General features: G+C 43.7%; 19 non-coding genes and 4 pseudogenes across 19 annotated transcripts; all 23 read right to left on the bottom strand.

Moving 5' to 3' along the window:
• Nucleotides 1-50: 50 nt before the first annotated feature.
• On the bottom strand, nucleotides 51-169 carry LOC136740474 (5S ribosomal RNA). Its single transcript, XR_010813307.1, has one exon. It is a non-coding gene; the product is annotated as a 5S ribosomal RNA (ribosomal RNA).
• A 1066-nt stretch (nucleotides 170-1235) lies between these two features.
• On the bottom strand, nucleotides 1236-1354 carry LOC136740487 (5S ribosomal RNA). The gene has a single exon (XR_010813319.1). It is a non-coding gene; the product is annotated as a 5S ribosomal RNA (ribosomal RNA).
• A 1050-nt stretch (nucleotides 1355-2404) lies between these two features.
• Nucleotides 2405-2523, bottom strand: LOC136740715 (5S ribosomal RNA). The gene has a single exon (XR_010813531.1). It is a non-coding gene; the product is annotated as a 5S ribosomal RNA (ribosomal RNA).
• Nucleotides 2524-3589: 1066 nt separating this feature from the next.
• Nucleotides 3590-3708, bottom strand: LOC136740686 (5S ribosomal RNA). The gene has a single exon (XR_010813506.1). It is a non-coding gene; the product is annotated as a 5S ribosomal RNA (ribosomal RNA).
• Nucleotides 3709-4774: 1066 nt separating this feature from the next.
• On the bottom strand, nucleotides 4775-4893 carry LOC136740745 (uncharacterized; annotated as a pseudogene).
• A 1066-nt stretch (nucleotides 4894-5959) lies between these two features.
• Nucleotides 5960-6079, bottom strand: LOC136740742 (uncharacterized; annotated as a pseudogene).
• A 1069-nt stretch (nucleotides 6080-7148) lies between these two features.
• On the bottom strand, nucleotides 7149-7267 carry LOC136740628 (5S ribosomal RNA). The gene has a single exon (XR_010813453.1). It is a non-coding gene; the product is annotated as a 5S ribosomal RNA (ribosomal RNA).
• Nucleotides 7268-8336: 1069 nt separating this feature from the next.
• On the bottom strand, nucleotides 8337-8455 carry LOC136740462 (5S ribosomal RNA). Its single transcript, XR_010813296.1, has one exon. It is a non-coding gene; the product is annotated as a 5S ribosomal RNA (ribosomal RNA).
• A 1066-nt stretch (nucleotides 8456-9521) lies between these two features.
• Nucleotides 9522-9640, bottom strand: LOC136740450 (5S ribosomal RNA). Its single transcript, XR_010813285.1, has one exon. It is a non-coding gene; the product is annotated as a 5S ribosomal RNA (ribosomal RNA).
• Nucleotides 9641-10695: 1055 nt separating this feature from the next.
• On the bottom strand, nucleotides 10696-10814 carry LOC136740439 (5S ribosomal RNA). Its single transcript, XR_010813274.1, has one exon. It is a non-coding gene; the product is annotated as a 5S ribosomal RNA (ribosomal RNA).
• A 1066-nt stretch (nucleotides 10815-11880) lies between these two features.
• On the bottom strand, nucleotides 11881-11989 carry LOC136740721 (uncharacterized; annotated as a pseudogene).
• A 1066-nt stretch (nucleotides 11990-13055) lies between these two features.
• LOC136740428 (5S ribosomal RNA) lies at nucleotides 13056-13174 on the bottom strand. The gene has a single exon (XR_010813263.1). It is a non-coding gene; the product is annotated as a 5S ribosomal RNA (ribosomal RNA).
• Nucleotides 13175-14229: 1055 nt separating this feature from the next.
• On the bottom strand, nucleotides 14230-14338 carry LOC136740772 (uncharacterized; annotated as a pseudogene).
• Nucleotides 14339-15404: 1066 nt separating this feature from the next.
• LOC136740356 (5S ribosomal RNA) lies at nucleotides 15405-15523 on the bottom strand. The gene has a single exon (XR_010813193.1). It is a non-coding gene; the product is annotated as a 5S ribosomal RNA (ribosomal RNA).
• A 1066-nt stretch (nucleotides 15524-16589) lies between these two features.
• On the bottom strand, nucleotides 16590-16708 carry LOC136740485 (5S ribosomal RNA). Its single transcript, XR_010813317.1, has one exon. It is a non-coding gene; the product is annotated as a 5S ribosomal RNA (ribosomal RNA).
• Nucleotides 16709-17763: 1055 nt separating this feature from the next.
• On the bottom strand, nucleotides 17764-17882 carry LOC136740413 (5S ribosomal RNA). The gene has a single exon (XR_010813248.1). It is a non-coding gene; the product is annotated as a 5S ribosomal RNA (ribosomal RNA).
• A 1066-nt stretch (nucleotides 17883-18948) lies between these two features.
• LOC136740516 (5S ribosomal RNA) lies at nucleotides 18949-19067 on the bottom strand. Its single transcript, XR_010813346.1, has one exon. It is a non-coding gene; the product is annotated as a 5S ribosomal RNA (ribosomal RNA).
• Nucleotides 19068-20122: 1055 nt separating this feature from the next.
• LOC136740608 (5S ribosomal RNA) lies at nucleotides 20123-20241 on the bottom strand. Its single transcript, XR_010813434.1, has one exon. It is a non-coding gene; the product is annotated as a 5S ribosomal RNA (ribosomal RNA).
• A 1066-nt stretch (nucleotides 20242-21307) lies between these two features.
• LOC136740646 (5S ribosomal RNA) lies at nucleotides 21308-21426 on the bottom strand. Its single transcript, XR_010813469.1, has one exon. It is a non-coding gene; the product is annotated as a 5S ribosomal RNA (ribosomal RNA).
• A 1055-nt stretch (nucleotides 21427-22481) lies between these two features.
• Nucleotides 22482-22600, bottom strand: LOC136740576 (5S ribosomal RNA). The gene has a single exon (XR_010813404.1). It is a non-coding gene; the product is annotated as a 5S ribosomal RNA (ribosomal RNA).
• A 1055-nt stretch (nucleotides 22601-23655) lies between these two features.
• On the bottom strand, nucleotides 23656-23774 carry LOC136740494 (5S ribosomal RNA). Its single transcript, XR_010813326.1, has one exon. It is a non-coding gene; the product is annotated as a 5S ribosomal RNA (ribosomal RNA).
• Nucleotides 23775-24829: 1055 nt separating this feature from the next.
• LOC136740416 (5S ribosomal RNA) lies at nucleotides 24830-24948 on the bottom strand. Its single transcript, XR_010813251.1, has one exon. It is a non-coding gene; the product is annotated as a 5S ribosomal RNA (ribosomal RNA).
• Nucleotides 24949-26014: 1066 nt separating this feature from the next.
• Nucleotides 26015-26133, bottom strand: LOC136740404 (5S ribosomal RNA). The gene has a single exon (XR_010813240.1). It is a non-coding gene; the product is annotated as a 5S ribosomal RNA (ribosomal RNA).
• Between the last annotated feature and the right edge of the window lie 168 nt (nucleotides 26134-26301).

Raw genomic sequence — 26301 nt, 5'->3', positions numbered from 1 at the left:
CAAAGTTAAAACTCGTGATTTGTCGCCCTCTGGTGTGTAAGAGATGCAAAAGCTTACAGCACCTGGTATTCCCAGGCGGTCTCCCATCCAAGTACTGACCAGGCCCGAGCCTGCTTAGCTTCCGAGATCGGACGAGATCGGGCGTATTCAGGCTAGTATGGCCGTAAGCCAGGGAGGCTGTCCCTGACGCTCTACTTAAAGGGAAGGCAATATCCGTTTCTGCCGTTCATACTTACAGTTGAACTGTCTCTCTACTCTAAAGCCCGGGACACACCAGCGCGCCGCAGACAGTCCCTGCTAACACGCCACGTTGTGGCAACATTGTGGCAACGTTGTGCGTTAGCTGGGGTGCCACACCAGACCGGAACTATGTATTACAAAACGAACACATTGTCTTGATAAAACAGCTGTAATTGAGTGCCTGACACGCCAGTCAAGCGCAATCTTGAGAAGGTGTGCATTTCAGTAAGGATTTCAATTGACATGCAGTATGAAACTGAAAGGAGGTTGCATCACTATGATGCATAACATTGCATGTATTGTATTTTCAAGTGTGTGCATTCATCCTGTTGTCATTTTAATTTGAAAGCAGAAGAATCATTCAACAGGTTGCTGAGACAAATGTAAACCAGTAAAACATATGAAGAGAAACAAACCTTGAATATAAGTTCAGTTGTTTAAACATTTGACAAACTATGGTGAGGGGGTAAGAAAACACACACATCCAGCAGCTCCTGTATTTCAATACACCAGAAGCCAATATTATTGGCGAGTCGGGTAGTCCATCATCACAGTTCGAGGGCAGGCATCAATTCAGTTATTTCATCCCGTTGCATTCACATCCGTGCCTTGAATGAGATTGAATGTGATCTTTGCTCTCAAGTATGTTCCCAAGTTTTACACTTTCGTGCTTTGCATGAATGGGAATGGAACCGTGTGTGTTGAATGAGGCTCCTTGTGAGCACTGAACTTTGTCCGGTGGAGTTCCTTTTTGTGTTGCTGTAATTGTGTCATTTCTCGATGAGATAGATTAGGCAACATTTAGTCACTTCTAGCCATGATGCTCAATTTATTTACGAATGTACCCTAGTTTCTAGGGACCGTTTACGTTGGAGAACAAGATCTATTGTATGCCTGTGTATTTGGGGAAGTCAAATCTGAAATAATGATGAAATTGCGTGTATCCAAAGTTAAAACTCGTGATTTGTCGCCCTCTGGTGTGTAAAAGATGCAAAAGCTTACAGCACCTGGTATTCCCAGGCGGTCTCCCATCCAAGTACTGACCAGGCCGGAGCCTGCTTAGCTTCCGAGATCGGACGAGATCGGGCGTATTCAGGCTAGTATGGCCGTAAGCCAGGGAGGCTGTCCCTGACGCTCTACTTAAAGGGAAGGCAATATCCGTTTCTGCCGCTCATACTTGCAGTTGAACTGTCTCTCTACTCTAAAGTCCGGGACACACCAGCGCGCCACAGACAGTCCCTGCTAACACGAAACGTTGTGGCAACGTTGTGCGTTAGCTGGGGTGCCACACCAGACCTATGTATTACAAAACGAACACATTGTCTTGATAAAACAGCTGTAATTGAGTGCCTGACACGCCAGTCAAGCGCAATCTTGAGAAGGTGGGCATTTCAGTAAGGATTTCAATTGACATGCAGTATGAAACTGAAAGGAGGTTGCATCACTATGATGCATAACATTGCATGTATTGTATTTTCAAGTGTGTGCATTCATCCTGTTGTCATTTTGTTTTGAAAGCAGAAGAATCATTCAACAGGTTGCTGAGACAAATGTAAACCAGTAAAACATATGAAGAGAAACAAACCTTGAATATAAGTTCAGTTGTTTAAACATTTGACAAACTATGGTGAGGGGGTAAGAAAACACACAAATCCAGCAGCTCCTGTATTTCAATACACCAGAACCCAATATTATTGGCGAGTCGGGTAGTCCATCATCACAGTTCGAGGGCAGGCATCATTTCAGTAATTTCATCCCGTTGCATTCACATCCGTGCCTTGAATGAGATTGAATGTGATCTTTGCTCTCAAGTATGTTCCCAAGTTTTACACTTTCGTGCTTTGCATGAATGGGAATGGAACCGTGTGTGTTGAATGAGGCTCCTTGTGAGCACTGAACTTTGTCCGGTGGAGTTCCTTTTTGTGTTGCTGTAATTGTGTCATTTCTCGATGAGAAAGATTAGGCAACATTTAGTCACTTCTAGCCATGATGCTCAATTAATTTACGAATGTACCCTAGTTACTAGGGACCGTTTACGTTGGAGATCAAGATCTATTGTATGCCTGTGTATTTGGGGAAGTAAAATCTGAAATAATGATGAAATTGTGTGTATCCAAAGTTAAAACTCGTGATTTGTCGCCCTCTGGTGTGTAAAAGGTGCAAAAGCTTACAGCACCTGGTATTCCCAGGCGGTCTCCCATCCAAGTACTGACCAGGCCCGAGGCTGCCTGGCTTCCGAGATCGGTCGAGATCGGGCGTATTCAGGCTAGTATGGCCGTAAGCCAGGGAGGCTGTCCCTGACGCTCTACTTAAAGGGAAGGCAATATCCGTTTCTGCCGATCATACTTACAGTTGAACTGTCTCTCTACTCTAAAGCCCGGGACACACCAGCGCGCCGCAGACAGTCCCTGCTAACACGCCACGTTGTGGCAACGTTGTGGCAACGTTGTGCGTTAGTTGGGGTGCCACACCAGACCGGAACTATATTTTACAAAACGAACACATTGTCTTGATAAAACAGCTGTAATTGAGTGCCTGACACGCCAGTCAAGCGCAATCTTGAGAAGGTGTGCATTTCAGTAAGGATTTCAATTGACATGCAGTATGAAACTGAAAGGAGGTTGCATCACTATGATGCATAACATTGCATGTATTGTATTTTCAAGTGTGTGCATTCATCCTGTTGTCATTTTGTTTTGAAAGCAGAAGAATCATTCAACAGGTTGCTGAGACAAATGTAAACCAGTAAAACATATGAAGAGAAACAAACCTTGAATATAAGTTCAGTTGTTTAAACATTTGACAAACTATGGTGAGGGGGTAAGAAAACACACAAATCCAGCAGCTCCTGTATTTCAATACACCAGAACCCAATATTATTGGCGAGTCGGGTAGTCCATCATCACAGTTCGAGGGCAGGCATCATTTCAGTAATTTCATCCCGTTGCATTCACATCCGTGCCTTGAATGAGATTGAATGTGATCTTTGCTCTCAAGTATGTTTCCAAGTTTTACACTTTCGTGCTTTGCATGAATGGGAATGGAACCGTGTGTGTTGAATGAGTCTCCTTGTGAGCACTGAACTTTGTCCGGTGGAGTTCCTTTTTGTGTTGCTGTAATTGTGTCATTTCTTGATGAGAAAGATTAGGCAACATTGAGTCACTTCTAGCCATGATGCTCAATTAATTTACGAATGTACCCTAGTTACTAGGGACCGTTTACGTTGGAGATCAAGATCTATTGTATGCCTGTGTATTTGGGGAAGTAAAATCTGAAATAATGATGAAATTGTGTGTATCCAAAGTTAAAACTCGTGATTTGTCGCCCTCTGGTGTGTAAAAGGTGCAAAAGCTTACAGCACCTGGTATTCCCAGGCGGTCTCCCATCCAAGTACTGACCAGGCCCGAGCCTGCCTGGCTTCCGAGATCGGTCGAGATCGGGCGTATTCAGGCTAGTATGGCCGTAAGCCAGGGAGGCTGTCCCTGACGCTCTACTTAAAGGGAAGGCAATATCCGTTTCTGCCGTTCATACTTACAGTTGAACTGTCTCTCTACTCTAAAGCCCGGGACACACCAGCGCGCCGCAGACAGTCCCTGCTAACTCGCCACGTTGTGGCAACGTTGTGGCAACGTTGTGCGTTTGCTGGGGTGCCACACCAGACCGGAACTATATTTTACAAAACGAACATATTGTCTTGATAAAACAGCTGTAATTGAGTGCCTGACACGCCAGTCAAGCGCAATCTTGAGAAGGTGTGTATTTCAGTAAGGATTTCAATTGACATGCAGTATGAAACTGAAAGGAGGTTGCATCACTATGATGCATAACATTGCATGTATTGTATTTTCAAGTGTGTGCATTCATCCTGTTGTCATTTTGTTTTGAAAGCAGAAGAATCATTCAACAGGTTGCTGAGACAAATGTAAACCAGTAAAACATATGAAGAGAAACAAACCTTGAATATAAGTTCAGTTGTTTAAACATTTGACAAACTATGGTGAGGGGGTAAGAAAACACACAAATCCAGCAGCTCCTGTATTTCAATACACCAGAACCCAATATTATTGGCGAGTCGGGTAGTCCATCATCACAGTTCGAGGGCAGGCATCATTTCAGTAATTTCATCCCGTTGCATTCACATCCGTGCCTTGAATGAGATTGAATGTGATCTTTGCTCTCAAGTATGTTCCCAAGTTTTACACTTTCGTGCTTTGCATGAATGGGAATGGAACCGTGTGTGTTGAATGAGTCTCCTTGTGAGCACTGAACTTTGTGTGGTGGAGTTCCTTTTTGTGTTGCTGTAATTGTGTCATTTCTTGATGAGAAAGATTAGGCAACATTGAGTCACTTCTAGCCATGATGCTCAATTAATTTACGAATGTACCCTAGTTACTAGGGACCGTTTACGTTGGAGATCAAGATCTATTGTATGCCTGTGTATTTGGGGAAGTAAAATCTGAAATAATGATGAAATTGTGTGTATCCAAAGTTAAAACTCGTGATTTGTCGCCCTCTGGTGTGTAAAAGGTGCAAAAGCTTACAGCACCTGGTATTCCCAGGCGGTCTCCCATCCAAGTACTGACCAGGCCCGAAACTGCCTGGCTTCCGAGATCGGTCGAGATCGGGCGTATTCAGGCTAGTATGGCCGTAAGCCAGGGAGGCTGTCCCTGACGCTCTACTTAAAGGGAAGGCAATATCCGTTTCTGCCGATCATACTTACAGTTGAACTGTCTCTCTACTCTAAAGCCCGGGACACACCAGCGCGCCGCAGACAGTCCCTGCTAACACGCCACGTTGAGGCAACGTTGTGGCAACGTTGTGCGTTAGTTGGGGTGCCACACCAGACCGGAACTATATTTTACAAAACGAACACATTGTCTTGATAAAACAGCTGTAATTGAGTGCCTGACACGCCAGTCAAGCGCAATCTTGAGAAGGTGTGCATTTCAGTAAGGATTTCAATTGACATGCAGTATGAAACTGAAAGGAGGTTGCATCACTATGATGCATAACATTGCATGTATTGTATTTTCAAGTGTGTGCATTCATCCTGTTGTCATTTTGTTTTGAAAGCAGAAGAATCATTCAACAGGTTGCTGAGACAAATGTAAACCAGTAAAACATATGAAGAGAAACAAACCTTGAATATAAGTTCAGTTGTTTAAACATTTGACAAACTATGGTGAGGGGGTAAGAAAACACACAAATCCAGCAGCTCCTGTATTTCAATACACCAGAACCCAATATTATTGGCGAGTCGGGTAGTCCATCATCACAGTTCGAGGGCAGGCATCATTTCAGTAATTTCATCCCGTTGCATTCACATCCGTGCCTTGAATGAGATTGAATGTGATCTTTGCTCTCAAGTATGTTTCCAAGTTTTAAACTTTCGTGCTTTGCATGAATGGGAATGGAACCGTGTGTGTTGAATGAGTCTCCTTGTGAGCACTGAACTTTGTGTGGTGGAGTTCCTTTTTGTGTTGCTGTAATTGTGTCATTTCTTGATGAGAAAGATTAGGCAACATTGAGTCACTTCTAGCCATGAAGCTCAATTAATTTACGAATGTACCCTGGTTACTAGGGACCGTTTACGTTGGAGATCAAGATCTATTGTATGCCTGTGTATTTGGGGAAGTAAAATCTGAAATAATGATGAAATTGTGTGTATCCAAAGTTAAAACTCGTGATTTGTCGCCCTCTGGTGTGTAAAAGGTGCAAAAGCTTACAGCACCTGGTATTCCCAGGCGGTCTCCCATCCATAGTACTGACCAGGCCCGAGCCTGCCTGGCTTCCGAGATCGGTCGAGATCGGGCGTATTCAGGCTAGTATGGCCGTAAGCCAGGGAGGCTGTCCCTGACGCTCTACTTAAAGGGAAGGCAATATCCGTTTCTGCCGTTCATACTTACAGTTGAACTGTCTCTCTACTCTAAAGCCCGGGACACACCAACGCGCCGCAGACAGTCCCTGCTAACTCGCCACGTTGTGGCAACGTTGTGGCAACGTTGTGCGTTAGCTGGGGTGCCACACCAGACCGGAACTATATATTACAAAACGAACACATTGTCTTGATAAAACAGCTGTAATTGAGTGCCTGACACGCCAGTCAAGCGCAATCTTGAGAAGGTGTGCATTTCAGTAAGGATTTCAATTGACATGCAGTATGAAACTGAAAGGAGGTTGCATCACTATGATGCATAACATTGCATGTATTGTATTTTCAAGTGTGTGCATTCATCCTGTTGTCATTTTGTTTTGAAAGTAGAAGAATCATTTTTGCTGAGGTTGCTGAGACAAATGTAAACCAGTAAAACATATGAAGAGAAACAAACCTTGAATATAAGTTCAGTTGTTTAAACATTTGACAAACTATGGTGAGGGGGTAAGAAAACACACAAATCCAGCAGCTCCTGTATTTCAATACACCAGAACCCAATATTATTGGCGAGTCGGGTAGTCCATCATCACAGTTCGAGGGCAGGCATCATTTCAGTAATTTCATCCCGTTGCATTCACATCCGTGCCTTGAATGAGATTGAATGTGATCTTTGCTCTCAAGTATGTTCCCAAGTTTTACACTTTCGTGCTTTGCATGAATGGGAATGGAACCATGTGTGTTGAATGAGGCTCCTTGTGAGCACTGAACTTTGTCCGGTGGAGTTCCTTTTTGTGTTGCTGTAATTGTGTCATTTCTCGATGAGAAAGATTAGGCAACATTTAGTCACTTCTAGCCATGATGCTCAATTTATTTATGAATGTACCCTAGTTACTAGGGACCGTTTACGTTGGAGAACAAGATCTATTGTATGCCTGTGTATTTGGGGAAGTCAAATCTGAAATAATGATGAAATTGCGTGTATCCAAAGTTAAAACTCGTGATTTGTCGCCCTCTGGTGTGTAAAAGATGCAAAAGCTTACAGCACCTCGTATTCCCAGTCGGTCTCCCATCCAAGTACTGACCAGGCCCGAGCCTGCTTAGCTTCCGAGATCGGACGAGATCGGGCGTATTCAGGCTAGTATGGCCGTAAGCCAGGGAGGCTGTCCCTGACGCTCTACTTAAAGGGAAGGCAATATCCGTTTCTGCCGTTCATACTTACAGTTGAACTGTCTCTCTACTCTAAAGCCCGGGACACACCAGCGCACCGCAGACAGTCCCTGCTAACACGCCACGTTGTGGCAACATTGTGGCAACGTTGTGCGTTAGCTGGGGTGCCACACCAGACCGGAACTATATATTACAAAACGAACACATTGTCTTGATAAAACAGCTGTAATTGAGTGCCTGACACGCCAGTCAAGCGCAATCTTGAGAAGGTGTGCATTTCAGTAAGGATTTCAATTGACATGCAGTATGAAACTGAAAGGAGGTTGCATCACTATGATGCATAACATTGCATGTATTGTATTTTCAAGTGTGTGCATTCATCCTGTTGTCATTTTGTTTTGAAAGTAGAAGAATCATTTTTGCTGAGGTTGCTGAGACAAATGTAAACCAGTAAAACATATGAAGAGAAACAAACCTTGAATATAAGTTCAGTTGTTTAAACATTTGACAAACTATGGTGAGGGGGTAAGAAAACACACAAATCCAGCAGCTCCTGTATTTCAATACACCAGAACCCAATATTATTGGCGAGTCGGGTAGTCCATCATCACAGTTCGAGGGCAGGCATCATTTCAGTAATTTCATCCCGTTGCATTCACATCCGTGCCTTGAATGAGATTGAATGTGATCTTTGCTCTCAAGTATGTTCCCAAGTTTTACACTTTCGTGCTTTGCATGAATGGGAATGGAACCGTGTGTGTTGAATGAAGCTCCTTGTGAGCACTATACTTTGTCCGGTGGAGTTCCTTTTTGTGTTGCTGTAATTGTGTCATTTCTCGATGAGAAAGATTAGGCAACATTTAGTCACTTCTAGCCATGATGCTCAATTTATTTACGAATGTACCCTAGTTACTAGGGACCGTTTACGTTGGAGAACAAGATCTATTGTATGCCTGTGTATTTGGGGAAGTCAAATCTGAAATAATGATGAAATTGCGTGTATCCAAAGTTAAAACTTGTGATTTGTCGCCCTCTGGTGTGTAAAAGATGCAAAAGCTTACAGCACCTGGTATTCCCAGGCGGTCTCCCATCCAAGTACTGACCAGGCCCGAGCCTGCTTAGCTTCCGAGATCGGACGAGATCGGGCGTATTCAGGCTAGTATGGCCGTAAGCCAGGGAGGCTGTCCCTGACGCTCTACTTAAAGGGAAGGCAATATCCGTTTCTGCCGTTCATACTTACAGTTGAACTGTCTCTCTACTCTAAAGCCCGGGACACACCAGCGCGCCGCAGACAGTCCCTGCTAACACGCCACGTTGTGGCAACATTGTGGCAACGTTGTGCGTTAGCTGGGGTGCCACACCAGACCGGAACTATATATTACAAAACGAACACATTCTCTTGATAAAACAGCTGTAATTGAGTGCCTGACACGCCAGTCAAGCGCAATCTTGAGAAGGTGTGCATTTCAGTAAGGATTTCAATTGACATGCAGTATGAAACTGAAAGGAGGTTGCATCACTATGATGCATAACATTGCATGTATTGTATTTTCAAGTGTGTGCATTCATCCTGTTGTCATTTTGTTTTGAAAGCAGAAGAATCATTCAACAGGTTGCTGAGACAAATGTAAACCAGTAAAACATATGAAGAGAAACAAACCTTGAATATAAGTTCAGTTGTTTAAACATTTGACAAACTATGGTGAGGGGGTAAGAAAACACACAAATCCAGCAGCTCCTGTATTTCAATACACCAGAACCCAATATTATTGGCGAGTCGGGTAGTCCATCATCACAGTTCGAGGGCAGGCATCATTTCAGTAATTTCATCCCGTTGCATTCACATCCGTGCCTTGAATGAGATTGAATGTGATCTTTGCTCTCAAGTATTTTCCCAAGTTTTACACTTTCGTGCTTTGCATGAATGGGAATGGAACCGTGTGTGTTGAATGAGGCTCCTTGTGAGCACTGAACTTTGTCCGGTGGAGTTCCTTTTTGTGTTGCTGTAATTGTGTCATTTCTCGATGAGAAAGATTAGGCAACATTTAGTCACTTCTAGCCATGATGCTCAATTTATTTACGAATGTACACTAGTTACTAGGGACCGTTTACGTTGGAGAACAAGATCTATTCTATGCCTGTGTATTTGGGGAAGTCAAATCTGAAATAATGATGAAATTGCGTGTATACAAAGTTAAAACTCGTGATTTGTCGCCCTCTGGTGTGTAAAAGATGCAAAAGCTTACAGCACCTGGTATTCCCAGGCGGTCTCCCATCCAAGTACTGACCAGGCCCGAGCCTGCTTAGCTTCCGAGATCGGACGAGATCGGGCGTATTCAGGCTAGTATGGCCGTAAGCCAGGCAGACTGTCCCTGACGCTCTACTTAAAGGGAAGGCAATATCCGTTTCTTCCGCTCATACTTGCAATTGAACTGTCTCTCTACTCTAAAGTCCGGGACACACCAGCGCGCCGCAGACAGTCCCTGCTAACACGAAACGTTGTGGCAACGTTGTGCGTTAGCTGGGGTGCCACACCAGACCGGAACTATATATTACAAAACGAACACATTGTCTTGATAAAACAGCTGTAATTGAGTGCCTGACACGCCAGTCAAGCGCAATCTTGAGAAGGTGTGCATTTCAGTAAGGATTTCAATTGACATGCAGTATGAAACTGAAAGGAGGTTGCATCACTATGATGCATAACATTGCATGTATTGTATTTTCAAGTGTGTGCATTCATCCTGTTGTCATTTTGTTTTGAAAGCAGAAGAATCATTCAACAGGTTGCTGAGACAAATGTAAACCAGTAAAACATATGAAGAGAAACAAACCTTGAATATAAGTTCAGTTGTTTAAACATTTGACAAACTATGGTGAGGGGGTAAGAAAACACACAAATCCAGCAGCTCCTGTATTTCAATACACCAGAACCCAATATTATTGGCGAGTCGGGTAGTCCATCATCACAGTTCGAGGGCAGGCATCATTTCAGTAATTTCATCCCGTTGCATTCACATCCGTGCCTTGAATGAGATTGAATGTGATCTTTGCTCTCAAGTATGTTCCCAAGTTTTACACTTTCGTGCTTTGCATGAATGGGAATGGAACCGTGTGTGTTGAATGAAGCTCCTTGTGAGCACTGAACATTGTCCGGTGGAGTTCCTTTTTGTGTTGCTGTAATTGTGTCATTTCTCGATGAGAAAGATTAGGCAACATTTAGTCACTTCTAGCCATGATGCTCAATTTATTTACGAATGTACCCTAGTTACTAGGGACCGTTTACGTTGGAGAACAAGATCTATTGTATGCCTGTGTATTTGGGGAAGTCAAATCTGAAATAATGATGAAATTGCGTGTATCCAAAGTTAAAACTCGTGATCTGTCGCCCTCTGGTGTGTAAAAGATGCAATAGCTTACAGCACCTGGTATTCCCAGGCGGTCTCCCATCCAAGTACTGACCAGGCCCGAGCCTGCTTAGCTTCCGAGATCGGACGAGATCGGGCGTATTCAGGCTAGTATGGCCGTAAGCCAGGGAGGCTGTCCCTGACGCTCTACTTAAAGGGAAGGCAATATCCGTTTCTGCCGTTCATACTTGCAGTTGAACTGTCTCTCTACTCTAAAGCCCGGGACACACCAGCGCGCCGCAGACAGTCCCTGCTAACACGCCACGTTGTGGCAACATTGTGGCAACGTTGTGCGTTAGCTGGGGTGCCACACCAGACCGGAACTATATATTACAAAACGAACACATTCTCTTGATAAAACAGCTGTAATTGAGTGCCTGACACGCCAGTCAAGCGCAATCTTGAGAAGGTGTGCATTTCAGTAAGGATTTCAATTGACATGCAGTATGAAACTGAAAGGAGGTTGCATCACTATGATGCATAACATTGCATGTATTGTATTTTCAAGTGTGTGCATTCATCCTGTTGTCATTTTGTTTTGAAAGCAGAAGAATCATTCAACAGGTTGCTGAGACAAATGTAAACCAGTAAAACATATGAAGAGAAACAAACCTTGAATATAAGTTCAGTTGTTTAAACATTTGACAAACTATGGTGAGGGGGTAAGAAAACACACAAATCCAGCAGCTCCTGTATTTCAATACACCAGAACCCAATATTATTGGCGAGTCGGGTAGTCCATCATCACAGTTCGAGGGCAGGCATCATTTCAGTAATTTCATCCCGTTGCATTCACATCCGTGCCTTGAATGAGATTGAATGTGATCTTTGCTCTCAAGTATGTTCCCAAGTTTTACACTTTCGTGCTTTGCATGAATGGGAATGGAACCGTGTGTGTTGAATGAGGCTCCTTGTGAGCACTGAACTTTGTCCGGTGGAGTTCCTTTTTGTGTTGCTGTAATTGTGTCATTTCTCGATGAGAAAGATTAGGCAACATTTAGTCACTTCTAGCCATGATGCTCAATTTATTTACGAATGTACCCTAGTTACTAGGGACCGTTTACGTTGGAGAACAAGATCTATTGTATGCCTGTGTATTTGGGGAAGTCAAATCTGAAATAATGATGAAATTGCGTGTATCCAAAGTTAAAACTCGTGATTTGTCGCCCTCTGGTGTGTAAAAGATGCAAAAGCTTACAGCACCTGGTATTCCCAGGCGGTCTCCCATCCAAGTACTGACCAGGCCCGAGCCTGCTTAGCTTCCGAGATCGGGCGTATTCAGGCTAGTATGGCCGTAAGCCAGGGAAGCTGTCCCTGACGCTCTACTTAAAGGGAAGGCAATATCCGTTTCTGCCGCTCATACTTGCAGTTGAACTGTCTCTCTACTCTAAAGCCCGGGACACACCAGCGCGCTGCAGCCAGTCCCTTCTTACATGCCACGTTGTGGCAACATTGTGGCAACGTTGTGCGTTAGCTGGGGTGCCACACCAGACCGGAACTATATATTACAAAACGAACACATTGTCTTGATAAAACAGCTGTAATTGCGTGCCTGACACGCCAGTCAAGCGCAATCTTGAGAAGGTGTGCATTTCAGTAAGGATTTCAATTGACATGCAGTATGAAACTGAAAGGAGGTTGCATCACTATGATGCATAACATTGCATGTATTGTATTTTCAAGTGTGTGCATTCATCCTGTTGTCATTTTGTTTTGAAAGCAGAAGAATCATTCAACAGGTTGCTGAGACAAATGTAAACCAGTAAAACATATGAAGAGAAACATACCTTGAATATAAGTTCAGTTGTTTAAACATTTGACAAACTATGGTGAGGGGGTAAGAAAACACACAAATCCAGCAGCTCCTGTATTTCAATACACCAGAACCCAATATTATTGGCGAGTCGGGTAGTCCATCATCACAGTTCGAGGGCAGGCATCATTTCAGTAATTTCATCCCGTTGCATTCACATCCGTGCCTTGAATGAGATTGAATGTGATCTTTGCTCTCAAGTATGTTCCCAAGTTTTACACTTTCGTGCTTTGCATGAATGGGAATGGAACCGTGTGTGTTGAATGAGGCTCCTTGTGAGCACTGAACTTTGTCCGGTGGAGTTCCTTTTTGTGTTGCTGTAATTGTGTCATTTCTCGATGAGAAAGATTAGGCAACATTTAGTCACTTCTAGCCATGATGCTCAATTTATTTACGAATGTACCCTAGTTACTAGGGACCGTTTACGTTGGAGAACAAGATCTATTGTATGCCTGTGTATTTGGGGAAGTCAAATCTGAAATAATGATGAAATTGCGTGTATCCAAAGTTAAAACTCGTGATTTGTCGCCCTCTGGTGTGTAAAAGATGCAAAAGCTTACAGCACCTGGTATTCCCAGGCGGTCTCCCATCCAAGTACTGACCAGGCCCGAGCCTGCTTAGCTTCCGAGATCGGACGAGATCGGGCGTATTCAGGCTAGTATGGCCGTAAGCCAGGGAAGCTGTCCCTGACGCTCTACTTAAAGGGAAGGCAATATCCGTTTCTGCCGCTCATACTTGCAGTTGAACTGTCTCTCTACTCTAAAGTCCGGGACACACCAGCGCGCCGCAGACAGTCCCTGCTAACACGAAACGTTGTGGCAACGTTGTGCGTTAGCTGGGGTGCCACACCAGACCGGAACTATATTTTACAAAACGAACACATTGTCTTGATAATACAGCTGTAATTGAGTGCCTGACATGCCAGTCAAGCGCAATCTTGAGAAGGTGTGCATTTCAGTAAGGATTTCAATTGACATGCAGTATGAAACTGAAAGGAGGTTGCATCACTATGATGCATAACATTGCATGTATTGTATTTTCAAGTGTGTGCATTCATCCTGTTGTCATTTTGTTTTGAAAGCAGAAGAATCATTCAACAGGTTGCTGAGACAAATGTAAACCAGTAAAACATATGAAGAGAAACAAACCTTGAATATAAGTTCAGTTGTTTAAACATTTGACAAACTATGGTGAGGGGGTAAGAAAACACACAAATCCAGCAGCTCCTGTATTTCAATACACCAGAACCCAATATTATTGGCGAGTCGGGTAGTCCATCATCACAGTTCGAGGGCAGGCATCATTTCAGTAATTTCATCCCGTTGCATTCACATCCGTGCCTTGAATGAGATTGAATGTGATCATTGCTCTCAAGTATGTTCCCAAGTTTTACACTTTCGTGCTTTGCATGAATGGGAATGGAACCGTGTGTGTTGAATGAGGCTCCTTGTGAGCACTGAACTTTGTCCGGTGGAGTTCCTTTTTGTGTTGCTGTAATTGTGTCATTTCTCGATGAGAAAGATTAGGCAACATTTAGTCACTTCTAGCCATGATGCTCAATTTATTTACAAATGTACACTAGTTACTAGGGACCGTTTACGTTGGAGAACAAGATCTATTGTATGCCTGTGTATTTGGGGAAGTCAAATCTGAAATAATGATGAAATTGCGTGTATCCAAAGTTAAAACTCGTGATTTGTCGCCCTTTGGTGTGTAAAAGATGCAAAAGCTTACAGCACCTGGTATTCCCAGGCTGTCTCCCATCCAAGTACTGACCAGGCACGAGCCTGCTTAGCTTCCGAGATCGGGCGTATTCAGGCTAGTATGGCCGTAAGCCAGGAAGGCTGTCCCTGACGCTCTACTTAAAGGGAAGGCAATATCCGTTTCTGCCGCTCATACTTGCAGTTGAACTGTCTCTCTACTCTAAAGCCCGGGACACACCAGCGCGCTGCAGCCAGTCCCTGCTTACATGCCACGTTGTGGCAACATTGTGGCAACGTTGTGCGTTAGCTGGGGTGCCACACCAGACCAGAACTATATATTACAAAACGAACACATTGTCTTGATAAAACAGCTGTAATTGCGTGCCTGACACGCCAGTCAAGCGCAATCTTGAGAAGGTGTGCATTTCAGTAAGGATTTCAATTGACATGCAGTATGAAACTGAAAGGAGGTTGCATCACTATGATGCATAACATTGCATGTATTGTATTTTCAAGTGTGTGCATTCATCCTGTTGTCATTTTGTTTTGAAAGCAGAAGAATCATTCAACAGGTTGCTGAGACAAATGTAAACCAGTAAAACATATGAAGAGAAACATACCTTGAATATAAGTTCAGTTGTTTAAACATTTGACAAACTATGGTGAGGGGGTAAGAAAACACACAAATCCAGCAGCTCCTGTATTTCAATACACCAGAACCCAATATTATTGGCGAGTCGGGTAGTCCATCATCACAGTTCGAGGGCAGGCATCATTTCAGTAATTTCATCCCGTTGCATTCACATCCGTGCCTTGAATGAGATTGAATGTGATCTTTGCTCTCAAGTATGTTCCCAAGTTTTACACTTTCGTGCTTTGCATGAATGGGAATGGAACCGTGTGTGTTGAATGAGGCTCCTTGTGAGCACTGAACTTTGTCCGGTGGAGTTCCTTTTTGTGTTGCTGTAATTGTGTCATTTCTCGATGAGAAAGATTAGGCAACATTTAGTCACTTCTAGCCATGATGCTCAATTTATTTACGAATGTACCCTAGTTACTAGGGACCGTTTACGTTGGAGAACAAGATCTATTGTATGCCTGTGTATTTGGGGAAGTCAAATCTGAAATAATGATGAAATTGCGTGTATCCAAAGTTAAAACTCGTGATTTGTCGCCCTCTGGTGTGTAAAAGATGCAAAAGCTTACAGCACCAGGTATTCCCAGGCGGTCTCCCATCCAAGTACTGACCAGGCCCGAGCCTGCTTAGCTTCCGAGATCGGACGAGATCGGGCGTATTCAGGCTAGTATGGCCGTAAGCCAGTGAGGCTGTCCCTGACGCTCTACTTAAAGGGAAGGCAATATCCGTTTCTGCCGTTCATACTTACAGTTGAACTGTCTCTCTACTCTAAAGCCCGGGACACACCAGCGCGCCGCAGACAGTCCCTGCTAACACGCCACGTTGTGGCAACATTGTGGAAACGTTGTGCGTTAGCTGGGGTGCCACACCAGACCGGAACTATATATTACAAAACGAACACATTGTCTTGATAAAACAGCTGTAATTGAGTGCCTGACACGCCCGTCAAGCGCAATCTTGAGAAGGTGTGCATTTCAGTAAGGATTTCAATTGACATGCAGTATGAAACTGAAAGGAGGTTGCATCACTATGATGCATAACATTGCATGTATTGTATTTTCAAGTGTGTGCATTCATCCTGTTGTCATTTTGTTTTGAAAGCAGAAGAATCATTCAACAGGTTGCTGAGACAAATGTAAACCAGTAAAACATATGAAGAGAAACAAACCTTGAATATAAGTTCAGTTGTTTAAACATTTGACAAACTATGGTGAGGGGGTAAGAAAACACACAAATCAAGCAGCTCCTGTATTTCAATACACCAGAACCCAATATTATTGGCGAGTCGGGTAGTCCATCATCACAGTTCGAGGGCAGGCATCATTTCAGTAATTTCAACCCGTTGCATTCACATCCGTGCCTTGAATGAGATTGAATGTGATCTTTGCTCTCAAGTATGTTCCCAAGTTTTACACTTTCGTGCTTTGCATGAATGGGAATGGAACCGTGTGTGTTGAATGAGGCTCCTTGTGAGCACTGAACTTTGTCCGGTGGAGTTCCTTTTTGTGTTGCTGTAATTGTGTCATTTCTCGATGAGAAAGATTAGGCAACATTTAGTCACTTCTAGCCATGATGCTCAATTTATTTACGAATGTACCCTAGTTACTAGGGACCGTTTACGTTGGAGAACAAGATCTATTGTATGCCTGTGTATTTGGGGAAGTCAAATCTGAAATAATGATGAAATTGCTTGTATCCAAAGTTAAAACTCGTGATTTGTCGCCCTCTGGTGTGTAAAAGATGCAAAAGCTTACAGCACCTGGTATTCCCAGGCGGTCTCCCATCCAAGTACTGACCAGGCCGGAGCCTGCTTAGCTTCCGAGATCGGACGAGATCGGGCGTATTCAGGCTAGTATGGCCGTAAGCCGGGGAGGCTGTCCCTGATGCTCTACTTAAAGGGAAGGCAATATCCGTTTCTGCCGCTCATACTTGCAGTTGAACTGTCTCTCTACTCTAAAGTCCGGGACACACCAGCGCGCCGCAGACAGTCCCTGCTAACACGAAACGTTGTGGCAACGTTGTGCGTTAACTGGGGTGCCACACCAGACCGGAACTATATTTTACAAAACGAACACATTGTCTTGATAATACAGCTGTAATTGAGTGCCTGACACGCCAGTCAAGCGCAATCTTGAGAAGGTGTGCATTTCAGTAAGGATTTCAATTGACATGCAGTATGAAACTGAAAGGAGGTTGCATCACTATGATGCATAACATTGCATGTATTGTATTTTCAAGTGTGTGCATTCATCCTGTTGTCATTTTGTTTTGAAAGCAGAAGAATCATTCAACAGGTTGCTGAGACAAATGTAAACCAGTAAAACATGTGAAGAGAAACAAACCTTGAATATAAGTTCAGTTGTTTAAACATTTGACAAACTATGGTGAGGGGGTAAGAAAACACACAAATCCAGCAGCTCCTGTATTTCAATACACCAGAACCCAATATTATTGGCGAGTCGGGTAGTCCATCATCACAGTTCGAGGGCAGGCATCATTTCAGTAATTTCATCCCGTTGCATTCACATCCGTGACTTGAATGAGATTGAATGTGATCTTTGCTCTCAAGTATGTTCCCAAGTTTTACACTTTCGTGCTTTGCATGAATGGGAATGGAACCGTGTGTGTTGAATGAGGCTCCTTGTGAGCACTGAACTTTGTCCGGTGGAGTTCCTTTTTGTGTTGCTGTAATTGTGTCATTTCTCGATGAGAAAGATTAGGCAACATTTAGTCACTTCTAGCCATGATGCTCAATTTATTTACGAATGTACCCTAGTTACTAGGGACCGTTTACGTTGGAGAACAAGATCTATTGTATGCCTGTGTATTTGGGGAAGTCAAATCTGAAATAATGATGAAATTGCGTGTATCCAAAGTTAAAACTCGTGATTTGTCGCCCTCTGGTGTGTAAAAGATGCAAAAGCTTACAGCACCTGGTATTCCCAGGCGGTCTCCCATCCAAGTACTGACCAGGCCAGAGCCTGCTTAGCTTCCGAGATCGGACGAGATCGGGCGTATTCAGGCTAGTATGGCCGTAAGCCAGGGAGGCTGTCCCTGACGCTCTACTTACAGGGAAGGCAATATCCTTTTCTGCCGTTCATACTTACAGTTGAACTGTCTCTCTACTCTAAAGCCCGGGACACACCAGTGCGCCGCAGACAGTCCCTGCTAACACGCCACGTTGTGGCAACGTTGTGGCAACGTTGTGCGTTAGCTGGGGTGCCACACCAGACCGGAACTATATTTTACAAAACGAACACATTGTCTTGATAAAACAGCTGTAATTGAGTGCCTGACACGCCAGTCAAGCGCAATCTTGAGAAGGTGTGCATTTCAGTAAGGATTTCAATTGACATGCAGTATGAAACTGAAAGGAGGTTGCATCACTATGATGCATAACATTGCATGTATTGTATTTTCAAGTGTGTGCATTCATCCTGTTTTCATTTTGTTTTGAAAGCAGAAGAATCATTCAACAGGTTGCTGAGACAAATGTAAACCAGTAAAACATATGAAGAGAAACAAACCTTGAATATAAGTTCAGTTGTTTAAACATTTGACAAACTATGGTGAGGGGGTAAGAAAACACACAAATCCAGCAGCTCCTGTATTTCAATACACCAGAACCCAATATTATTGGCGAGTCGGGTAGTCCATCATCACAGTTCGAGGGCAGGCATCATTTCAGTAATTTCATCCCGTTGCATTCACATCCGTGCCTTGAATGAGATTGAATGTGATCTTTGCTCTCAAGTATGTTCCCAAGTTTTACACTTTCGTGCTTTGCATGAATGGGAATGGAACCGTGTGTGTTGAATGAGGCTCCTTGTGAACACTGAACTTTGTCCGGTGGAGTTCCTTTTTGTGTTGCTGTAATTGTGTCATTTCTCGATGAGAAAGATTAGGCAACATTTAGTCACTTCTAGCCATGATGCTCAATTTATTTACGAATGTACCCTAGTTACTAGGGACCGTTTACGTTGGAGAACAAGATCTATTGTATGCCTGTGTATTTGGGGAAGTCAAATCTGAAATAATGATGAAATTGCGTGTATCCAAAGTTAAAACTCGTGATTTGTCGCCCTCTGGTGTGTAAAAGATGCAAAAGCTTACAGCACCTGGTATTCCCAGGCGGTCTCCCATCCAAGTACTGACCAGGCCCGAGCCTGCTTAGCTTCCGAGATCGGACAAGATCGGGCGTATTCAGGCTAGTATGGCCGTAAGCCGGGGAAGCTGTCCCTGACGCTCTACTTAAAGGGAAGGCAATATCCGTTTCTGCCGCTCATACTTGCAGTTGAACTGTCTCTCTACTCTAAAGTCCGGGACACACCAGCGCGCCGCAGACAGTCCCTGCTAACACGAAACGTTGTGGCAACGTTGTGCGTTAGCTGGGGTGCCACACCAGACCGGAACTATATTTTACAAAACGAACACATTGTCTTGATAAAACAGCTGTAATTGAGTGCCTGACACGCCAGTCAAGCGCAATCTTGAGAAGGTGTGCATTTCAGTAAGGATTTCAATTGACATGCAGTATGAAACTGAAAGGAGGTTGCATCACTATGATGCATAACATTGCATGTATTGTATTTTCAAGTGTGTGCATTCATCCTGTTGTCATTTTGTTTTGAAAGCAGAAGAATCATTCAACAGGTTGCTGAGACAAATGTAAACCAGTAAAACATATGAAGAGAAACAAACCTTGAATATAAGTTCAGTTGTATAAACATTTGACAAACTATGGTGAGGGGGTAAGAAAACACACAAATCCAGCAGCTCCTGTATTTCAATACACCAGAACCCAATATTATTGGCGAGTCGGGTAGTCCATCATCACAGTTCGAGGGCAGGCATCATTTCAGTAATTTCATCCCGTTGCATTCACATCCGTGCCTTGAATGAGATTTAATGTGATCTTTGCTCTCAAGTATGTTCCCAAGTTTTACACTTTCGTGCTTTGCATGAATGGGAATGGAACCGTGTGTGTTGAATGAGGCTCCTTGTGAGCACTGAACTTTGTCCGGTGGAGTTCCTTTTTGTGTTGCTGTAATTGTGTCATTTCTCGATGAGAAAGATTAGGCAACATTTAGTCACTTCTAGCCATGATGCTCAATTTATTTACGAATGTACCCTAGTTACTAGGGACCGTTTACGTTGGAGAACAAGATCTATTGTATGCCTGTGTATTTGGGGAAGTCAAATCTGAAATAATGATGAAATTGCGTGTATCCAAAGTTAAAACTCGTGATTTGTCGCCCTCTGGTGTGTAAAAGATGCAAAAGCTTACAGCACCTGGTATTCCCAGGCGGTCTCCCATCCAAGTACTGACCAGGCCAGAGCCTGCTTAGTTTCCGAGATCGGACGAGATCGGGCGTATTCAGGCTAGTATGGCCGTAAGCCAGGGAGGCTGTCCCTGACGCTCTACTTAAAGGGAAGGCAATATCCTTTTCTGCCGTTCATACTTACAGTTGAACTGTCTCTCTACTCTAAAGCCCGGGACACACCAGTGCGCCGCAGACAGTCCCTGCTAACACGCCACGTTGTGGCAACGTTGTGGCAACGTTGTGCGTTAACTGGGGTGCCACACCAGACCGGAACTATATTTTACAAAACGAACACATTGTCTTGATAATACAGCTGTAATTGAGTGCCTGACACGCCAGTCAAGCGCAATCTTGAGAAGGTGTGCATTTCAGTAAGGATTTCAATTGACATGCAGTATGAAACTAAAAGGAGGTTGCATCACTATGATGCATAACATTGCATGTATTGTATTTTCAAGTGTGTGCATTCATCCTGTTGTCATTTTGTTTTGAAAGCAGAAGAATCATTCAACAGGTTGCTGAGACAAATGTAAACCAGTAAAACATATGAAGAGAAACAAACCTTGAATATAAGTTCAGTTGTTTAAACATTTGACAAACTATGGTGAGGGGGTAAGAAAACACACAAATCCAGCAGCTCCTGTATTTCAATACACCAGAACCCAATATTATTGGCGAGTCGGGTAGTCCATCATCACAGTTCGAGGGCAGGCATCATTTCAGTAATTTCATCCCGTTGCATTCACATCCGTGCCTTGAATGAGATTGAATGTGATCTTTGCTCTCAAGTATGTTCCCAAGTTTTACACTTTCGTGCTTTGCATGAATGGGAATGGAACCGTGTGTGTTGAATGAGGCTCCTTGTGAGCACTGAACTTTGTCCGGTGGAGTTCCTTTTTGTGTTGCTGTAATTGTGTCATTTCTCGAAGAGAAAGATTAGGCAACATTTAGTCACTTCTAGCCATGATGCTCAATTTATTTACGAATGTACCCTAGTTACTAGGGACCGTTTACGTTGGAGAACAAGATCTATTGTATGCCTGTGTATTTGGGGAAGTCAAATCTGAAATAATGATGAAATTGTGTGAATCCAAAGTTAAAACTCGTGATTTGTCGCCCTCTGGTGTGTAAAAGGTGCAAAAGCTTACAGCACCTGGTATTCCCAGGCGGTCTCCCATCCAAGTACTGACCAGGCCCGAGCCTGCTTAGCTTCCGAGATCGGACGAAATCAGGCGTATTCAGGCTAGTACGGCCGTAAGCCAGGGAGGCTGTCCCTGACGCTCTACTTAAAGGGAAGGCAATATCCGTTTCTGCCGCTCATACTTGCAGTTGAACTGTCTCTCTACTCTAAAGTCCGGGACACACCAGCGCGCCGCAGACAGTCCCTGCTAACACGAAACGTTGTGGCAACGTTGTGCGTTAGCTGGGGTGCCACACCAGACCGGAACTATATTTTACAAAACGAACACATTGTCTTGATAAAACAGCTGTAATTGAGTGCCTGACACGCCAGTCAAGCGCAATCTTGAGAAGGTGTGCATTTCAGTAAGGATTTCAATTGCCATGCAGTATGAAACTGAAAGGAGGTTGCATCACTATGATGCATAACATTGCATGTATTGTATTTTCAAGTGTGTGCATTCATCCTGTTGTCATTTTGTTTTGAAAGCAGAAGAATCATTCAACAGGTTGCTGAGACAAATGTAAACCAGTAAAACATATGAAGAGAAACAAACCTTGAATATAAGTTCGATTGTTTAAACATTTGACAAACTATGGTGAGGGGGTAAGAAAACACACAAATCCAGCAGCTCCTGTATTTCAATACACCAGAACCCAATATTATTGGCGAGTCGGGTAGTCCATCATCACAGTTCGAGGGCAGGCATCATTTCAGTAATTTCATCCCGTTGCATTCACATCCGTGCCTTGAATGAGATTGAATGTGATCTTTGCTCTCAAGTATGTTCCCAAGTTTTACACTTTCGTGCTTTGCATGAATGGGAATGGAACCGTGTGTGTTGAATGAGGCTCCTTGTGAGCACTGAACTTTGTCCGGTGGAGTTCCTTTTTGTGTTGCTGTAATTGTGTCATTTCTCGATGAGAAAGATTAGGCAACATTTAGTCACTTCTAGCCATGATGCTCAATTTATTTACGAATGTACCCTAGTTACTAGGGACCGTTTACGTTGGAGAACAAGATCTATTGTATGCCTGTGTATTTGGGGAAGTCAAATCTGAAATAATGAAGAAATTGCGTGTATCCAAAGTTAAAACTCGTGATTTGTCGCCCTCTGGTGTGTAAAAGATGCAAAAGCTTACAGTACCTGGTATTCCCAGGCGGTCTCCCATCCAAGTACTGACCAGGCCGGAGCCTGCTTAGCTTCCGAGATCGGACGAGATCGGGCGTATTCAGGCTAGTATGGCCGTAAGCCGGGGAGGCTGTCCCTGATGCTCTACTTAAAGGGAAGGCAATATCCGTTTCTGCCGCTCATACTTGCAGTTGAACTGTCTCTCTACTCTAAAGTCCGGGACACACCAGCGCGCCGCAGACAGTCCCTGCTAACACGAAACGTTGTGGCAACGTTGTGCGTTAGCTGGGGTGCCACACCAGACCGTAACTGTATTTTACAAAACGAACACATTGTCTTGATAAAACAGCTGTAATTGAGTGCCTGACACGCCAGTCAAGCGCAATCTTGAGAAGGTGTGCATTTCAGTAAGGATTTCAATTGACATGCAGTATGAAACTGAAAGGAGGTTGCATCACTATGATGCATAACATTGCATGTATTGTATTTTCAAGTGTGTGCATTCATCCTGTTGTCATTTTGTTTTGAAAGCAGAAGAATCATTCAACAGGTTGCTGAGACAAATGTAAACCAGTAAAACATATGAAGAGAAACAAACCTTGAATATAAGTTCAGTTGTTTAAACATTTGACAAACTATGGTGAGGGGGTAAGAAAACACACAAATCCAGCAGCTCCTGTATTTCAATACACCAGAACCCAATATTATTGGCGAGTCGGGTAGTCCATCATCACAGTTCGAGGGCAGGCATCATTTCAGTAATTTCATCCCGTTGCATTCACATCCGTGCCTTGAATGAGATTGAATGTGATCTTTGCTCTCAAGTATGTTCCCAAGTTTTACACTTTCGTGCTTTGCATGAATGGGAATGGAACCGTGTGTGTTGAATGAGGCTCCTTGTGAGCACTGAACTTTGTCCGGTGGAGTTCCTTTTTGTGTTGCTGTAATTGTGTCATTTCTCGATGAGAAAGATTAGGCAACATTTAGTCACTTCTAGCCATGATGCTCAATTTATTTACGAATGTACCCTAGTTACTAGGGACCGTTTACGTTGGAGAACAAGATCTATTGTATGCCTGTGTATTTGGGGAAGTCAAATCTGAAATAATGATGAAATTGCGTGTATCCAAAGTTAAAACTCATGATTTGTCGCCCTCTGGTGTGTAAAAGATGCAAAAGCTTACAGCACCTGGTATTCCCAGGTGGTCTCCCATCCAAGTACTGACCAGGCCCGAGCCTGCTTAGCTTCCGAGATCAGACGAGATCGGGCGTATTCAGGCTAGTATGGCCGTAAGTCAGGGAGGCTGTCCCTGACGCTCTACTTAAAGGGAAGGCAATATCCGTTTCTGCCGCTCATACTTGCAGTTGAACTGTCTCTCTACTCTAAAGTCCGGGACACACCAGCACGCCGCAGACAGTCCCTGCTAACACGAAACGTTGTGGCAACGTTGTGCGTTAGCTGGGGTGCCACACCAGACCGGAACTATATATTACAAAACGAACACATTGTCTTGATAAAACAGCTGTAATTGAGTGCCTGACACGCCAGTCAAGCGCAATCTTGAGAAGGTGTGCATTTCAGTAAGGATTTCAATTGACATGCAGTATGAAACTGAAAGGAGGTTGCATCACTATGATGCATAACATTGCATGTATTGTATTTTCAAGTGTGTGCATTCATCCTGTTGTCATTTTGTTTTGAAAGCAGAAGAATCATTCAACAGGTTGCTGAGACAAATGTAAACCAGTAAAACATATGAAGAGAAACAAACCTTGAATATAAGTTCAGTTGTTTAAACATTTGACAAACTATCGTGAGGGGGTAAGAAAACACACAAATCCAGCAGCTCCTGTATTTCAATACACCAGAACCCAATATTATTGGCGAGTCGGGTAGTCCATCTTCACAGTTCGAGGGCAGGCATCATTTCAGTAATTTCATCCCGTTGCATTCACATCCGTGCCTTGAATGAGATTGAATGTGATCTTTGCTCTCAAGTATGTTCCCAAGTTTTACACTTTCGTGCTTTGCATGAATGGGAATGGAACCGTGTGTGTTGAATGAGGCTCCTTGTGAGCACTGAACTTTGTCCGGTGGAGTTCCTTTTTGTGTTGCTGTAATTGTGTCATTTCTCGATGAGAAAGATTAGGCAACATTTAGTCACTTCTAGCCATGATGCTCAATTTATTTACGAATGTACCCTAGTTACTAGGGACCGTTTACGTTGGAGAACAAGATCTATTGTATGCCTGTGTATTTGGGGAAGTCAAATCTGAAATAATGATGAAATTGCGTGTATCCAAAGTTAAAACTCGTGATTTGTCGCCCTCTGGTGTGTAAAAGATGCAAAAGCTTACAGCACCTGGTATTCCCAGGCGGTCTCCCATCCAAGTACTGACCAGGCCCGAGCCTGCTTAGCTTCCGAGATCGGACGAGATCGGGCGTATTCAGGCTAGTATGGCCGTAAGCCAGGGAGGCTGTCCCTGACGCTCTACTTATAGGGAAGGCAATATCCGTTTCTGCCGTTCATACTTACAGTTGAACTGTCTCTCTACTCTAAAGCCCGGGACACACCAGCACGCCGCAGACAGTCCCTGCTAACACGCCACGTTGTGGCAACATTGTGGCAACGTTGTGCGTTAGCTGGGGTGCCACACCAGACCGGAACTATATATTACAAAACGAACACATTGTCTTGATAAAACAGCTGTAATTGAGTGCCTGACACGCCAGTCAAGCGCAATCTTGAGAAGGTGTGCATTTCAGTAAGGATTTTAATTGACATGCTGTATGAAACTGAAAGGAGGTTGCATCACTATGATGCATAACATTGCATGTATTGTATTTTCAAGTGTGTGCATTCATCCTGTTGTCATTTTGTTTTGAAAGCAGAAGAATCATTCAACAGGTTGCTGAGACAAATGTAAACCAGTAAAACATATGAAGAGAAACAAACCTTGAATATAAGTTCAGTTGTTTAAACATTTGACAAACTATGGTGAGGGGGTAAGAAAACACACAAATCCAGCAGCTCCTGTATTTCAATACACCAGAACCCAATATTATTGGCGAGTCGGGTAGTCCATCATCACAGTTCGAGGGCAGGCATCATTTCAGTAATTTCATCCCGTTGCATTCACATCCGTGCCTTGAATGAGATTGAATGTGATCTTTGCTCTCAAGTATGTTCCCAAGTTTTACACTTTCGTGCTTTGTATGAATGGGAATGGAACCGTGTGTGTTGAATGAGGCTCCTTGTGAGCACTGAACTTTGTCCGGTGGAGTTCCTTTTTGTGTTGCTGTAATTGTGTCATTTCTCGATGAGAAAGATTAGGCAACATTTAGTCACTTCTAGCCATGATGCTCAATTTATTTACAAATGTACACTAGTTAATAGGGACCGTTTACGTTGGAGAACAAGATCTATTGTATGCCTGTGTATTTGGGGAAGTCAAATCTGAAATAATGATGAAATTGCGTGTATCCAAAGTTAAAACTCGTGATTTGTCGCCCTCTGGTGTGTAAAAGATGCAAAAGCTTACAGCACCTGGTATTCCCAGGCGGTCTCCCATCCAAGTACTGACCAGGCCCGAGCCTGCTTAGCTTCCGAGATCGGACGAGATCGGGCGTATTCAGGCTAGTATGGCCGTAAGCCAGGTAGGCTGTCCCTTACGCTCTACTTAAAGGGAAGGCAATATCCGTTTCTGCCGCTCATACTTGCAGTTGAACTGTCTCTCTACTCTAAAGTCCGGGACACACCAGCGCGCCGCAGACAGTCCCTGCTAACACGAAACGTTGTGGCAACGTTGTGCGTTAGCTGGG

Source organism: Amia ocellicauda, unplaced genomic scaffold (genome assembly GCF_036373705.1).
Source record: "Amia ocellicauda isolate fAmiCal2 unplaced genomic scaffold, fAmiCal2.hap1 HAP1_SCAFFOLD_64, whole genome shotgun sequence".
Lineage (NCBI taxonomy): Eukaryota > Metazoa > Chordata > Actinopteri > Amiiformes > Amiidae > Amia > Amia ocellicauda.
Note: the sequence above shows the minus strand (reverse complement) of the source record. Positions and strands in the feature narration are given on the sequence as shown.